The 14932-nt window shown below is 38.0% G+C and overlaps 3 pseudogenes across 2 annotated transcripts; 1 reads left to right on the forward strand and 2 right to left on the reverse strand.

Annotated features, from left to right (window-relative positions):
- The first annotated feature begins 49 nt into the window (after nucleotides 1-49).
- On the forward strand, nucleotides 50-2742 carry LOC146487526 (uncharacterized; annotated as a pseudogene).
- Nucleotides 2743-3505: 763 nt separating this feature from the next.
- On the reverse strand, nucleotides 3506-5725 carry LOC146487527 (uncharacterized; annotated as a pseudogene). Its single transcript, XR_014856879.1, has 3 exons — nucleotides 5588-5725; nucleotides 4257-4457; nucleotides 3506-4020 (listed from the first exon to the last, which is right to left on the reverse strand). The product of XR_014856879.1 is annotated as an uncharacterized LOC146487527 (transcript).
- A 1946-nt stretch (nucleotides 5726-7671) lies between these two features.
- LOC146487528 (uncharacterized) lies at nucleotides 7672-13408 on the reverse strand (annotated as a pseudogene). The gene is made up of 5 exons (XR_014856864.1): nucleotides 10413-13408; nucleotides 10021-10078; nucleotides 9172-9414; nucleotides 8459-8536; nucleotides 7672-7865 (listed from the first exon to the last, which is right to left on the reverse strand). The product of XR_014856864.1 is annotated as an uncharacterized LOC146487528 (transcript).
- Between the last annotated feature and the right edge of the window lie 1524 nt (nucleotides 13409-14932).

Raw genomic sequence — 14932 nt, forward strand, 5'->3', positions numbered from 1 at the left:
GGGAAAAAGGGAGACCATTGTATGACCCAAATAATCGGGGTTTTTTTTCTTTATTTTTAAACATGTCAAACTCCCAAAAACTAAAAAATCTTTCCTGTCATAAAGTGACAGACAAAAGAAAACCTTTTACAAGTGCAATCATGACACATGTAACCTTCGCTCCCCACCCCTCTCCCCCTTCCCCTCGCTCCTAAGAAGTACAGCTCTATGATATAAAGAAACAAATATTAATGCAAAAAGTTTTAATCTACTCATATGCCGTTAAAGACCTACAGTATTGCACGACTTCATTTAATTGAGCGTGAAAGAGAAACTAAAATATAACATGCACTAAATGCTGATATGCAATCTTCGTAACAACATCTTCAAACCGTTAAAGGTAGTGGATCTTGTATTTTAACAAAAATTATTTGGCAAATCCTATGGACAACTCAGCTGGCTTGAGAGTTAGCTTATACTAAGCTCTTTTTGGCCGCCTGCAGCGAGCCGATTGGCGGGCTGTATCGGCCTACGCAGAAAAAGAGAAACAGTAAAACAAAAAACAAAAAATAGCCAATATTTTTTAAAGTAAAATATAGAGAAGTCCACCAATTCGCACCAAATGGAGCAATCCACTGCTCCAAAGCGCTGGCAGGTTACTCCTCAAGATCAAAATGGGGCTAAAATAGAATCTGGGTAATCTTAAGTTAATATTGGTAAGTATGATACCAAACTGCTTGAAAAGAGTTAAAAAGTTTTAAATTTCCATCTTTTACCAGCGCTTCTGGCAGGCATAATAAGGCGGCCAATTTCGCGAGCAGAATTTATCCAAACCAACTCGAAGCGTATTCCATTTCCAAGAGTAAATAGGGTCCTTAAGCACCGGACAAATCTATGACGCGGACGTGACACCATTACCGAAAAAACTGGGAACGAGAACGTCGTCGGTCACCTTCGCTTGTAAACATTAAGCTTACGTGACTGTAGACGTGACGTGAAAATGGTCGTAAATGACACGTTTAAATTTAAAGTGAGGTTTTAAACTAAATGGCGTCGTTCAAACAGACCAGAAACTTAGTTTTGGAATGTTACGTAGATGGAATTATTGACGAAGACGATTTTATGCTCCTCTACGATATTAATCAGTCTAAAAATCCCGAGTTTCCACACGAAAGCTACGAACCCTTTAACTTTGATGCCTTGGACCCAGCTGAGTGTTTAGCTGACTTTCGTGTCGAAAAGCAAGATATTCCAAGATTGGCTGATGCTTTGGGTATCCCTTTGGTCATTAAGTGCCAGCAGAGGAGCATATGCGTTGGTGTTGAAGGATTGTGCATGCTTCTTCGCCGATTTGCGTATCCCTGTCGCCTTAGGGACATGATTGCACGGTTTGGACGACCCTTTCCCGTTATCAGCATGATCACCAAAGAAGTTATGAGTTTTATTTACGAAAATCACCATCAGAGACTAACTCCATGGAATCAATTTTTGTTAAGCCCTGCATCTCTGCAAGAGTACGCAAATGCAATTCACCGTGCTGGCGCTGCTCTCGACAATTGTTTCGGATTTATCGACGGAACAGTGCGTCCAATCTGTCGTCCAGGAAAGGACCAAAGGCTAGTGTACAATGGACATAAAAGGGTGCATGCCCTGAAATTCCAATCTGTGAGTTTGCCAAATGGAATTATTGCCAATCTGTTTGGTCCAGTAGGTATGAGCTAATTTGTATTCCATATCTTAGCTACCTATTGTAGCTACACCACTCCCCATTTGTAAACAACAATAATTTTAATGAAAGTGAGAAGTGATCATCGCAGTGAATTTTCCAATTTATGCAATTGGAAATTAGAAGCCTGAAAAGAAAAAAAAAATCAGGCTTCAACGGGATTCGAACCCGCGACCTCCGCGTCACCGGTGCGATGCTCTACCAACTGAGCTATGAAGCCACACATGTTCCCATTTTCCCGTGAGAGGAGTGAAATGATGTAAATATATGAACTGCGGATGTAGATGATGTAGATAATTTTAAACTACGTCTGTTTTAGTTAAGTCTGGCCCAGACTAATGACAAAGATGAGTTGTAACAGACTAGAAAGGCACTGCTTGGAGAACATTTGCAGTCTACATATATATACCCTCAGAGAAACTAGCCTGTTGGGGCCCTTTCAAGGCAGCTATAGTTATCAGGGTTTACCTCCTGGAGCATTTGACCCATTTGACACATATTCATCTTCATATAATTTTTTTATTATTTTCAGAAGGGAAGATGCATGATGCTGCTATGTTGGCAGAGTCAGGTTTTCTTCGTGACTTAAACACCTATGCATTCTCACCAGTGGGCGTTCCTCTTTGCATCTATGGTGATCCAGCGTATCCATTGAGGATACATTTGCAAGCTCCATTTAGAAATACAGCAAGGCTCACTCAACAAATGGAGTTATTCAATATGTCAATGAGTAAAGTGCGAATGTCGGTTGAGTGGATTTTTGGAGATATCATTAATGACTTTAAATTTCTTGACTTCAAAAAAAATTTAAAGATGGGTTTGAGTGCTGTGGGGGAAATGTACATTGTTGGTGCCATTTTACGGAACTGTTTTATACGTGCCTATATAGTAACCTCACAGCTGAATATTTTGATGTTCAACCTCCAGTTTTGGAAGACTACTTACGCTAAGTATTCGAAGTGTTTTACTTTTGTCATACTTCATGTCGTGCATGCCAATCTTTGGCTCTGTTCATGATTATATTGTATTTTGCTATTGTTTTCTGTTAATGCTAATGATAATATTATCCTGATAAGTGTAAAGATTAAAAAGCATTAGAGAGACCAAAGCAATAAATATATATTATTGTAAATAATTTCATTTCATTGAAATGTATATAATGTATATAATTTTGTTGGTGAATAATAATTATTGTTATTCATATACAAAAATATATACCGAATATGTTCTAGAAGAAATGATGGGATTAAGAAAGAAACTAATTTAACAGTTACAAAAGAAGCCACAGTATAGCTCCAGATTTGTATCTGTGGTCTTTTTTTAATAAAAGAAGAAAGGGTGTTTTTGCTTCTATATTTATTTAGTAGACCATCATTTCAATCGCTTGTGCTAATTGTGGAATGAGAGATGATTTTTTAGCCTGAACCCGGGGTATGCAGCTTGTTAGTTATAATTACATGTATCTGCCATATAATTTTTTTATTGAACAAACGTTCATGAAATAATTAGATAGTTCACTCAAGCACATGAAATTAACAATATTTATTGCCATCAAACAGAGGATTTGACACCAGCATTAAATTTATAATTATGTAACAACTTTTGAGACCAAGTGTTTGTGCTAAATTTGTACTTAGACTTGATTTGGGCATATTTAAAGGTTCAAAATACATTATCTTAAAATTTTCCCATTTATGTTCCAAAATTTACCATAATTTAAATCATGAAATGGCTGGCTATTTATTAGCTCAGGAACATCATACATTTGATAAACTATTTTTTGTCTAGTCTCTCAAAAAGCTTGAAAAAAAGTTCAGCCTGCTGCTGTTGCTGCTGCTGCTGTTGCTGGAACAGCATTGAAAATGCTTGTATTTGTTGCAGTTGTTGCTGTTACAATACTTGCAACATGTCATTGTGTTTTTTTGCCTCTAGCTCAACCTGAGCCTTCCTCAGCTCACAATCTGCTGCCCTTGCTTCCATTTCCTTTTCGCTTTTTTCCCGCAGGAAGGCTACTGTGTCACTTCCAGCTGAGCGTCTTCTTTTTGGTTCTTTGTTGGAATTTTCTTTTTCATCCTCTTTTCTTCTCTTTGTGGCCCCCAAACTTTCCATGGCTACCTTCCTTACTTCTTCAGCCTTCTCTCTTTCTACCAAGTCGTCTTTCTTATTCAGGTTGTTTTTGTGAATTTCATCAGAGGCATCTTCTTTTTCAATAAGATACTCAAGTGCTTCTTCTAGCTCTGACCTTGTGGGAGAAATACCACTTGCCTTCTCTTCGTTTTTTATTTTCAGACGCATTGTCTCCAAGGAGGTTATATCTGTAACACAAAGTAAAGGTTTCTTTTTAGCTTTACAAAGCTTCTTCCACCAGATAAGAAGCAATCTCACTGTCTATGCAAATTAAGTTGTTTGTGTGGCACAGCTAGGGTATTTTAATTTAAATACATTTTCATTATATTAATTGATTGTTTACTTTTTGGGTGAGTTTTTCACTTTTTAGCATTTTAATACAAATATTTGTCCTAAAATGTGAAAGTTGCTTTAGTGGACATACCTGTCTCTCACTGCCCTTTCGTCCACTCGGAATGGGACATCTATGTCCCTCACCGACACAAGGGCTTCAGCAATAGCTGCCCACTTTGCACTGCGTTGAGTTGTGCCCTTCTTAATGTCTGTAAAAGGGTCAGTGGTAATCACTTCTCTGCATAACAAAATGTCATGCTTTTCTGACCACACCATATTGTTCCTTTTAAAACTAAAAGAAAAATCAAACAAAAGTTTTATTCTATGTCAGATAATCATAGTAACCTGGCCCAGATTAAAAAAATAAATTATGTTGTTGCACATTGTACAAGTTATTTGTGCAATGTGCAACAACAACAGTAACAACAATGTTTATTTGTACTGTAACGTAAATGAATAAGTACATATAATACAGTCAATCCCTCCATAAGCGACCACCCAAAATGCCAAGATTTAGTGGTCGCTTACTGGAGGTGGTCGCTTATAATGACAGTCGAACTAGAGGGGGTCTCTTCTGGGAACAGGTCTGACATATCTACTTATTCGAAGAGAATTTATCGCATACATTTTCCTAGTTACAATATGAGCAGTGCTAGGTTGTCACTAAAAATTCCTTGTAAATTCGAAAGGTGCATGGTCATGGTTGCTTACAAGAGGTGGTTGTGGACAAGAGGTTCCAACTATAGTGCTTTGACTGAGGAAAATTTGGTGTTTTGGATAAGTGGTCGCTTATGGGAGGTGGTCGCACATGGAGGTTTGACAATCTATAAATACACACAGTAACTAGACACCCAAAATAACCAAACAGCTAAAAATACAAAGTAAGGAAAGATGCTTAATACTAAAATTGACTGAAATGTTAATTTGCATGCTACAATTACAGTACAAAAACATTGAGAATACACACACGAGTATAGAATAAGATAAATAAGTACATAAATTTATAGATAGATAACAGTACAGAAATAACATAATATACCAAATAATAGTTTAAAAAAGAATAGAAATTAATAAATTGCAAAGTGCTGAATTTTTAATTTTCTTTGTCTGTTAATTGTAACGCTGCAATACGTTGACAATAATCAAATGCCCAATTTCAATGTAATTAATCCTGTAGTTTGGGATTATACTGTTCTTTAATTTTGAGCATTTAGCCGGTAGGTTACGTAACTCTGCAGTTACATAATGACCAAGAAATATGCGAGAACTGTGACAAATTAAAATAGTCAAGTTACAATTACAATGGTTTCCTTCACCTTTCAAAGCTACATATCGCTTGTTTAGATGGAGATGACCATAACAAAAGCTAAATGATAACTAGTTAACTTTGAAAACCCAAAACATGGGAAAAATGAAGCAAACCTTGGAGGACAACCGCTCTTCAAGGATGAATTCTCCGTCATTTCGCCACGGCTAGAATGTAAACAAATAGTGAACGTCGGTTTTCCGCGCAATAATTGAGTTAAATGGATTTATGTTGACAAATTAAGATTCGTTTACTTAATTATCGGTTACCTTTAGTTTTTTTCCTACTTTTTGAAAACTTTGTGTCGCAAAAATGACCGTCGTTCCGACGAAACGGGACTTGATAAAGTTTGTCGTCGGGGACGTCAACAAGACGAGAGGCGATAACGGTAACCAGGGGCAACAAGAGTTAATTATGCAGATTTGTACTTCCGGTGGACGTCCGCGTCATAGATTTGTCCGGTGCTTAAGGTCCCTAATGTTATCGCGCGCACTGGCGGTGAAACATAAGTCAAAATCAGGCTGCTTGTATGATCAAAACCCCTTCGTCTCGGGGCCGACTAACAGTTTTAAAATACTATACTAGACTAAAAATACATTTCTTTTGCAAAGTTAACTTTTCCGAGAATCAACACTTATGAGCCCATCTGAAGTAGCATTCGTGGAGTTCAGATTGCAGACGAAAGTTTCTCAGTTTTCCTTGCAAACGAATTTTTTCTTTGCTCAAACAAACAGAACGTCTGTAACAAGTGCATATTGATCAACATTTCTTGAAACATGCACCTTGGAAAAAAGACGAGCGAGGCTATTCTCAACACGAACAATGATCAACGAGAGTTCAGAGTTCTATGCAGTCAAAATTCTCCACATATTCAACGAATGAAATGAGCAGAGAAAATTACTCGAACAGTTTTTACAGTGTTCATTCTTTGCATCACTCTTTCTTCTTTTATCGTAAAAACTTTGACCCTTTTTTAGGTTAGGCTTCAACAGGAGAAACAGGAGAAAACCACGTGAGCAATCTGACTTAAAAGATCTCAAAAAGAGGGGTCCTACATGTATCAAAAAGAGTGTGATTATGCACTAACTAACCGCATCGGTATTCCATACATACTATTATATAAAAACTTCCTCTTAACGTAATCCTATAATTTTTTTTTTCACTTTTTCGATTTTCACTTCTTTTTAGCCTAATTATTCGCAAAACATATAGAAATTGTTTTACAAACATTATTTGTGGGTAATATTATGCGCAATTCAAACTTTAAGTAAAGCATATCAGTCTTTGATTAGAGATAATAGTGAAAACATTACAAACTGAGAGTGTGCACATATAATAACGGAGCTGACAAGCCCAACTCTTATATAATCATTAATGTCAGTTTAACGTTTCCATGCACTATGTTACTAAAATGATTTACAAGAGTAGCTTAGAAAACCGTCAGGAGCGCAGTGAATACCGACGATAAACAAACTACCTCTAACACTGCGTAATAGTAATACCAAAAACTAAGCCCTCCCTTAACAAAATCCTTTTTTTTCTCTTTTTTTTTTTTAACTTTATGCATACGATTAACAAACATAATCAAACTACCTGTACTACTGCGTAATAGTATCACCAAATCCCGACTTAAAACGATGCTTTTTCTTTTTCGTTTCTTTTTTGTTTCACTTCATGGCACACACTAAAAAGAAGTTCACTTACGCGGCCATTTTCCCTTTTGCCTAGCGGCCGATTAAAGATCGGATGACCGAGTTGTACACTAGGTACTCGCTAGTTGACATTACTGTTTGTTGGCTCTTTTTGCACCCTAACATTTTTTTTGGTAAATCATGAGAGGTCTCCTAAGATAGGGTTAATAACAAGAACTACAGAAACCGAAGCGGTCTGGATTTTTGTGTATTACTAACATGACGGCAGGCGCAGTCTCATTTCTTGTATTGTAAATCCACCAAGACCAATGAGAACTACTTCTCAAAAACTATGATTAACACCTTTGGTAACTATTTCAACATATGTACAACTAAAATCTGCTTCTTGGCTTGAAGAGAAACTTTAAAAAGGTGTGTTACATAAGCTTGCATAAATCATATTTCTAATACATACATATCGCAGAAAGGTTGTGTGTTTTCTTCTCAAAGAGTTTGGTAAAATATTGAAGTATATATTTAAAAAAAATGTTAAGCGTACAGCGGACTATTTACAGTAAGTCAGCTGCTCCTGGAAGCTCAATTTCCACTAACTTGTCGTAAAGTTCTCCAACACTGAAAGAGCGGTGTTGTGCCATAAGGTTAAGGACAACATCACAAGGGTTGGTGATTCTCTTATCAAGGAAGCGGATCTCGTTGTAAGACATGCCTAGCCTCTCTGCAAGCAGTTTCCATTAATCTCCCCCTGAAAGAAAAAGGAATTTACAGAAAATTTACTGCAATATGTAAAATAAGTCATGGAAATTTTAAGTAATAGGCTGTGCCAAAGATATTTCAACGATTTACTTCATGAAAGATATTTTGGGAAAGTCGATTTTTTTGTTTCTGTTTTGTCACCACTTCCCTAACATTTAGTTTAGAAACTATAAAATGCTACTTTTAACTCAAAGCCCGGAAAAGTTAACTCGGAATGGACCAGGACTATTTGTGTGGCCATGTCAATCATCAATCGAGAAGATTTATCATACCCCAGGATTTTTAGCATTATTTTAAAGAAACTTTTTTGAGACTACAAAATAGTGAACCATTAAAAACATTAAATTAATAATTTAAAACTGTAAGCTCTAAAAGTGGAGACCCAAAAGGAAGGAGCGTAGGTAGTGTTACTTCAGAAAATAGCAAATCCGGTGGCGGTTAGCTATAATTAAGCTTAATCTAAAACGGAGCTTTTGATGGAATCTTTCACATGGTTATAATATAATTTAACCTTTCCTTTTTGAAGAAGAAACTTCTTGAAATTCAGTAATAGAGAATTCTGTAACACACTGTCACACTTACCACCAAGACAAAATGTTAATTCCTTTCTCTGTTTGAATGGAATACATCCAACATCAAGGTCTTCCCTCAACAAAGGGCCTGGTTTAGACAAACAGCAATAACAACAGACGATAAAGAGAGTGCACAGGAACCTAGATAATTTGCACGCATGGCTCGGGTTTTGGGTTGCAGATTGTTATAAATGGCGGAAAGTATAAGGAATATGCATGCGTTGTTTTGGTAGCATTCAGACAACATATGGATTGTTTTCTCTTTCCTTGGTAGTAGCAGTAACGTTGAATTTTTGGCAAAATTTAGTTGGCTTGAAGCATAGTAATATAAAACAAATATAGCAAAATTTAAGTTAAGAAACGCGGTTTGAATTGGTGGTCTTGAAACAGCGCAATGCTAACATTGTGTCATCAAAGAGCGATCACCAATATCAATAACAATATGGCTGAGGACATTTGAGGAATATTACACTTGACAAAAATATGTTTCACGTAGTATGGAATATGCAAGGGCTTTACCCTTGTTACCGAATATCCCGGTCCTCTACCTCGAAACTTTACCAGGAAGGCACTGCGTTTATGGTGTTTCTTTCAGAAAATAAAGAAATTGTCATATTACAGCGGTGAGCTTCAAATCCAGCATTGGATTATTTATCATGTAAGGTATGACCTATAAGGGACCTAACTCTCCCTCTATAATCTAGGTATACATTTTTAACTCACCAGTAGTGCCGGAAGGGGCTATCGTCCTCAAGTGTTTTATCACGTCCACCCTTCTTTCAGATTTCGCAGTATTAGCAAGACATCGGATCCAGCCTTTCGTCTCAGGATCTGGATTTTCCAGTGTTGTTTGATTCAGCTGCAGACATTCTTGAAGACGAGCCACAACTTCCTTAGGATCACATGACTGAGACTGAATGGAATCAAGAACGCCAGCGGGGAGAGCAAGTGGTGTTCCATTCGTTTCTTCAGAAGAAAACAACAAATAAATATCATTTCTCTTTGCTCAAAAAATTTCTGTTGATAAAATTAGTTTCTAGTTTCTCCTTTTACTCGGTTTTCTTGCACTCCTCTTCCTAATACAAATTCAGGTTAAGATTGCAATGATACAGTGAACCACGGTACCATTACTTGGCATGCACTAAAACTAAAAACAGTTGAACGGTCAAGAACACCTTGGAAATTTGATTAGGTCTACTCTGCGCCCAGGTTAATATTAACACTAAGTACCCTTATTTTCTCTTGTGTGGTCCCTTGAAACTCTTTGTTTCGCATTTCTCGAAGGGAATGGTTTACCAAGCCAAACGAAACCGGTGCAAGATTGCGTCTAATTGGTACAAAACTCGTCGTCAGCAGGTTCGTATAACGGTTTAACGATGAATACTTGACGCGTTTTTGGTTTAGTACATCATATACGAGAGAGTATTTCCCTCTATGCATTCTTAAATGGACTTTGCCACAGAATAATAAAGGTTCAAACAGTAGCGAAAGAGAGGGGTCTTGAAGGTCGGCTTAAAAGAACGCGCTTGTAACACATGGAATCTTTTTAAGATAAAATTAAAACGAGCCTACCGTCCTTAAAAGAGACTATGCTTCTTTCATCGATAGCAGGTCCAGTAGCAGCATAGTCCTGTAAGGGTAAAACGATACATTGGTAACCTTTCTTCACGATTTGGTTTACCTTTGTTACGTTACACGAATTGCAGATTTGTTGCCACTACTCCTATAGCAGAAGTGGCTATTCCTCTAAATAAAGGTTTCCCTCTCGGCAATATTAACAGGATACAGTATGAAGCGTTACTATTGCTGGACGATTACCACTGATATATAAAGGCTGGGCAACCTGATCGGTCCTCAAGTAATGAAGAAACCGGTAAACATGGGTGATAAATTGTTTCCTATCTGTGGCGATGACGTACAACAACTACAAATTATTACTGGTTCAGAGACAGTCATAGACCAACCTGTTTCAGTGAAATCCTGCGTTGTTGTGCATCTTAAAATGAAAACCAAGGTGCAAACATCCTGGTGCGAATCCTGCAATCTCCACGGACACCAGGCTTGATGCAGTATTTGCAGTTCTGTAAATCTTTCTCTGACAACAGGTGCAGACACTCGCAACCACGTACATCATGAGCGCGGCATTTGACAGAACCCGTTTGAGAACAAACTGGACAGCACACACACATTTCGTAACGCATGTGCTTCAGCCAGTCGAATTCCTTTCGCATGCACTCTAGAACCATTTCCAACTGCCTATGGATAGCACGGCTTGTAGTAAGATCAACACTGCTATGGGCAAGATCTGCTCCATCCGTCTCAACAGCGTCATTTCCACTGTGAACGACGATTTCAATAGACGACGTATGGCAAAGAAATATAACGGACGTTCCCTGATCGGGAAGGATGTGAAACAGTGCAAAATTATGGTAAAGCTCTGGGTTCAGCGGGCTGTCCCACTCCTCTTTGCACCACTGATAAAATTGTAGGACTAGCCGGGAGAACAAGCCTGGAGGCACTCGGCCTGACTTAAACCTCACATAAAGCGAAGGAATCTTCACAGAAGCAAGAAGCTCAAGGACGTCATCTGTCGGAGGAGACATCAACATGGATGGTACAAGGTACTCCTTGTTCGTCTTTTGGGATGGCCAGGAACAGAGTAAGCTAAATCTTTCCATTATTGCAGGAAGGTTTAGACAGGTTTCCTGTCTCTCAAATAGGGGTTTCCAAGCATGATTTAGTAGTCGTTCATCCAGTATTCCAGTCTTCTCAAGCTTGATCCACAGGTCTTCAACGTTCACCTCAGTGCGCTCGTATCTTTCAACTGTAATGACCTTCTTGAATACATCAATGAGCCACTGGGGGTCCAAAATCACCATGCTCTCCAACTCTGGCGTTTCACTGAAATGAATCAAAATTCTCTGATCATGCAAAAAGTTCAGCATTGTCCGAAACTTTCCTTCGTCATTTATTCCACAGTTTTCAGTGGCAATGCGCCTGGCTTTCTCGACAGGTATCCACTTGCAACCATCTTCACGCAAAAGCTGTAGTATACTTTCATACTTCAACCACTTTAATGGAATGGGCTCTTTCATCTGAGGTAGCTCTTCGGCGACAGCAAGTACTTCTTCTCTTAGACGAATCACCTCTGGACATTCACGTTCGCTTCCTGACCTTGTATTGTCGACTACAAAGACATCTTTAAATAGGTGGTGGCTGTAAATCTTTGTTCGTAAGAACCCATAGATTTGGAGTGCCAGCGCTCTAGGATTACTGTTACAATAAGGCTCGTCAGCATGCGTAAACACTAAGAACACTGGAGGACGTCTATCGCGTGGCATGTCATACACAGCAGAGTCCTTGTAGGAAGCATCTGGACTAACCAAAGAATAAACTGATGACATCCAAAAGTCAAGGTAGTCCATATTAGTCTTACTGTGGCTAATATCGTAGTTACTCTCGTACAATCCTTTTCTCACAGGAACGCTAGCTTTCGCATGTGGATCACAACTTAAGTCATAAACCAAAAGGTAAATGGCTCTCTCTGTCAGAAAGATTGGGTGCGTGGCATAATAAACTGACTGCCCACCAAAGTCCCAAATAATTGAATATATGTCGTCTTCTTTCTCCTCAAAAGCTTGATCATTTTGGATCCAATTTTCAACCAGTGTGGCTATGTCTTCTGGCAGTTCTGGTAAAGACGAATTTTCTTTGGCTTCCTCCCCTGTTAGTTTGGGGTCTTCTGAGAACTCAGTGTTACATGCGCTTGTGCTTTGTTCAAACGAAAGATTTCTTCTGTTTTTGGTGAATGTTGATTCTTCAGCATAAGAGGGATACGTTTCCTCAGTGATTGTTGCTTCTTCTGTATGATGGAAATCTGCTTTCCCTTTTTTCAAGTCTCGAATCATCAATTTCGCTGCGTGGTGATCAAAAAAGAACTTTGAATCGTAATCAGTTTCTTTTCTTCTCTCGCCTGTCTTCCAAATCGCCGTCGAGACTTTTAAATGTGAAGGATCCCTTTCTATTCCTTCTGTACTTCTTTCCGTTGGACTGAAAGTTTCCCCTGTTAAAGACTTCTTCAGACTGGTCTTTCCTGCCCGATCTTGCCCAATTATCATCACTGGAAGTCTTTTGATGTGCGTTTTACCATCTTTAAGAGCGCTGTTGTAGGCTTGAACAGCCAAGCGACCACGCCAAAGAATCTCTGAAGGAACTAGGTAAACAAAATAAATAAATATTGATAGTGCTATTTTATGCAGCGGCTAAACGTTTTTGGCCTATGATCAAGAATAGGAAAATTGTAGTCTTTCTGTGCTTTTTACTGATTGGATGAGTTCAAATAAAAGCTTTTCATAAACTCATCAGGCGGCATGACGGTTGCAGGCCGGTACAAGAAACTTCAAGCGTACCGTTGAGGGCCAAGCAATTTTTTTTTAATTTTCGCCGTTTTGTTGTACAAGAATGATAAATAGCAACTGACCCCCTGTGTATAAAATAATAATGGAAAGGATTTGAATTTTTGGAACTGAGCGTTGAACGTCGTTCCACGATGTATGAAGCAAACTAAAGCAATTTCCCTGCTCCACGTATCCCGCTTCTGCATGACGGCCGCTTAACAACTAGAGGTAATCATTGATTAGCAAAGTTCGTTTGACTCAGTCTGGTGCTGAGTGACTTTTCATAGATTGAGTATGTTTTTTTCATACCTTATTCTCGAATGAGTTTCGGTTAAATTCAGCACACTCAGTACACACATTTATGATGAGAAACTGAAAGGGCGTTCTCTGTCAATGTTTGAAAGTGTGTTCTGAAGGGAATGGACATGTTTTTAATCGATAAGAAATTTAGTTACAGGCTCACTGTTGATTTTTTTCTATGTATGTCGTTAGTGTGCTTCAGTAAACTTAATTAACTTAAGCCAAACAGTGAATTTCGGCTACCAGTGGGTTACTTCATTTAGTTACTTGCGTTGAATGCGAAGAAGTTTTGTCAGGCTCTCAGATACCAGCGTTAACATAAAACACGTTAAATCTGGTACCGTTCGTCTGCGTAAAACTAAGGCTTCATCAGTTCATGATCTGAAGTACCAAATTTTCTAGCATGTCACAAAAAGTGGCCCAGTGTGTGCGGGGCCAAAATAATTAATTGAAAATAACAAAGAAATCGTCATCGCAGGACAACGACGAAACTGTAACACAGGAAACCGATGAAATCACAGATCACCAAACCGATTAGGATGAGATCTCCTAACCTTGAACGCAACTAAATTCTTTTTTTCCACTTGACACGCCAACTCATCTCTATAAGTTGTACTCACATTTTCTCGCAATAGCCCCTATCAATATATTTGATCTGCAATCGTGCAGCTTGAAAATAGTCTCCCTAAAGTTTTAGTGTCTTTCGAGTTTTTTTTTTTTTTTTTTTTTTTTTTAATTAAATAGATAGACAAGAGAAAAGAAACGATAAAACCGAACAACGTTTCGGAGTCGTCATGACGCCATTATCAAGTTTGAAGTGATAGAAATAAATAAAGTCAATGTCAGAAATAGTTCACAAAAAATTAACATAGTGTCTGAATATATAATGTCACGCAAATAGTTTAGCTTGAATTGAGCCCGATTGGACATTGAGAGATGGTGTTAACTCTCTAATTAGCATTATATATTTAGACACTATGTTAATTTTTTGGTGAACTATTTTTGACATTGACTTTATTTATTTCTATCACTTCGAACTTGATAATGGCGTCATGACGACTCCGAAACGTTGTTCGGTTTTATCGTTTCTTTTCACTTGTCTATGTATTACTAAACCTTTACTTCTAAATTTGAATAGAGCTTTATTAATAAAGTTTGCACATAATAGTTAAAAGCTAATAAACTTTTGGCTCTTGCTAAATCACAGAATCACTAGCTAGCTAAAAATGTGGGTATAAAACAAAAATGGCAAGGATACAAACTTGGATATTGGATAGTAAGTACATAGGTAAGTACCGTGAAACCTCTCCTTACGGACACTTCTCTATTACGGACAGTTTACTTGGTCCCTGAGAGACCAAATCCATATAAAGACTACTTCGAATTCTCTAAAACGGACACCTCTAAAATACGGATACTTATTTCTGTCCCCTTGGTGTCCTTAATAAAAAGGTTCGACTGTAAGTAAGCGAGCAAGTAAGTAAGTAAGTAAGTAAGTAAGTAAGTAAGTAAGTAAGTAAGTAAGTAAGTAAGTAAGTAAGTAAGTAAGTAAGTGAGTAAGTAAGTAAGTAAGTAAGTAAGTAAGTAAATAAGTAAGTAAGTCAGTCAGTCAGTCAGTCAGTCAGTCAGTCAGTGAGCGAGTGAGTGAGTGAGTGAGTGAGTGAGTGAGTGAGTGAGTGAGTGAGTGAGTGAGTGAGAGAGAGAGAGAGTGAGTGAGTGAGTGAGTGAGTGAGTGAGTGAGTTAATGAGTAAGTAAGTAAGCAACTTTAAGATATCTTTAAAAAGGT

This window comes from Pavona decussata, unplaced genomic scaffold (genome assembly GCF_977016875.1).
Source record: "Pavona decussata unplaced genomic scaffold, jaPavDecu1.1 SCAFFOLD_15, whole genome shotgun sequence".
Taxonomy (NCBI): domain Eukaryota; kingdom Metazoa; phylum Cnidaria; class Anthozoa; order Scleractinia; family Agariciidae; genus Pavona; species Pavona decussata.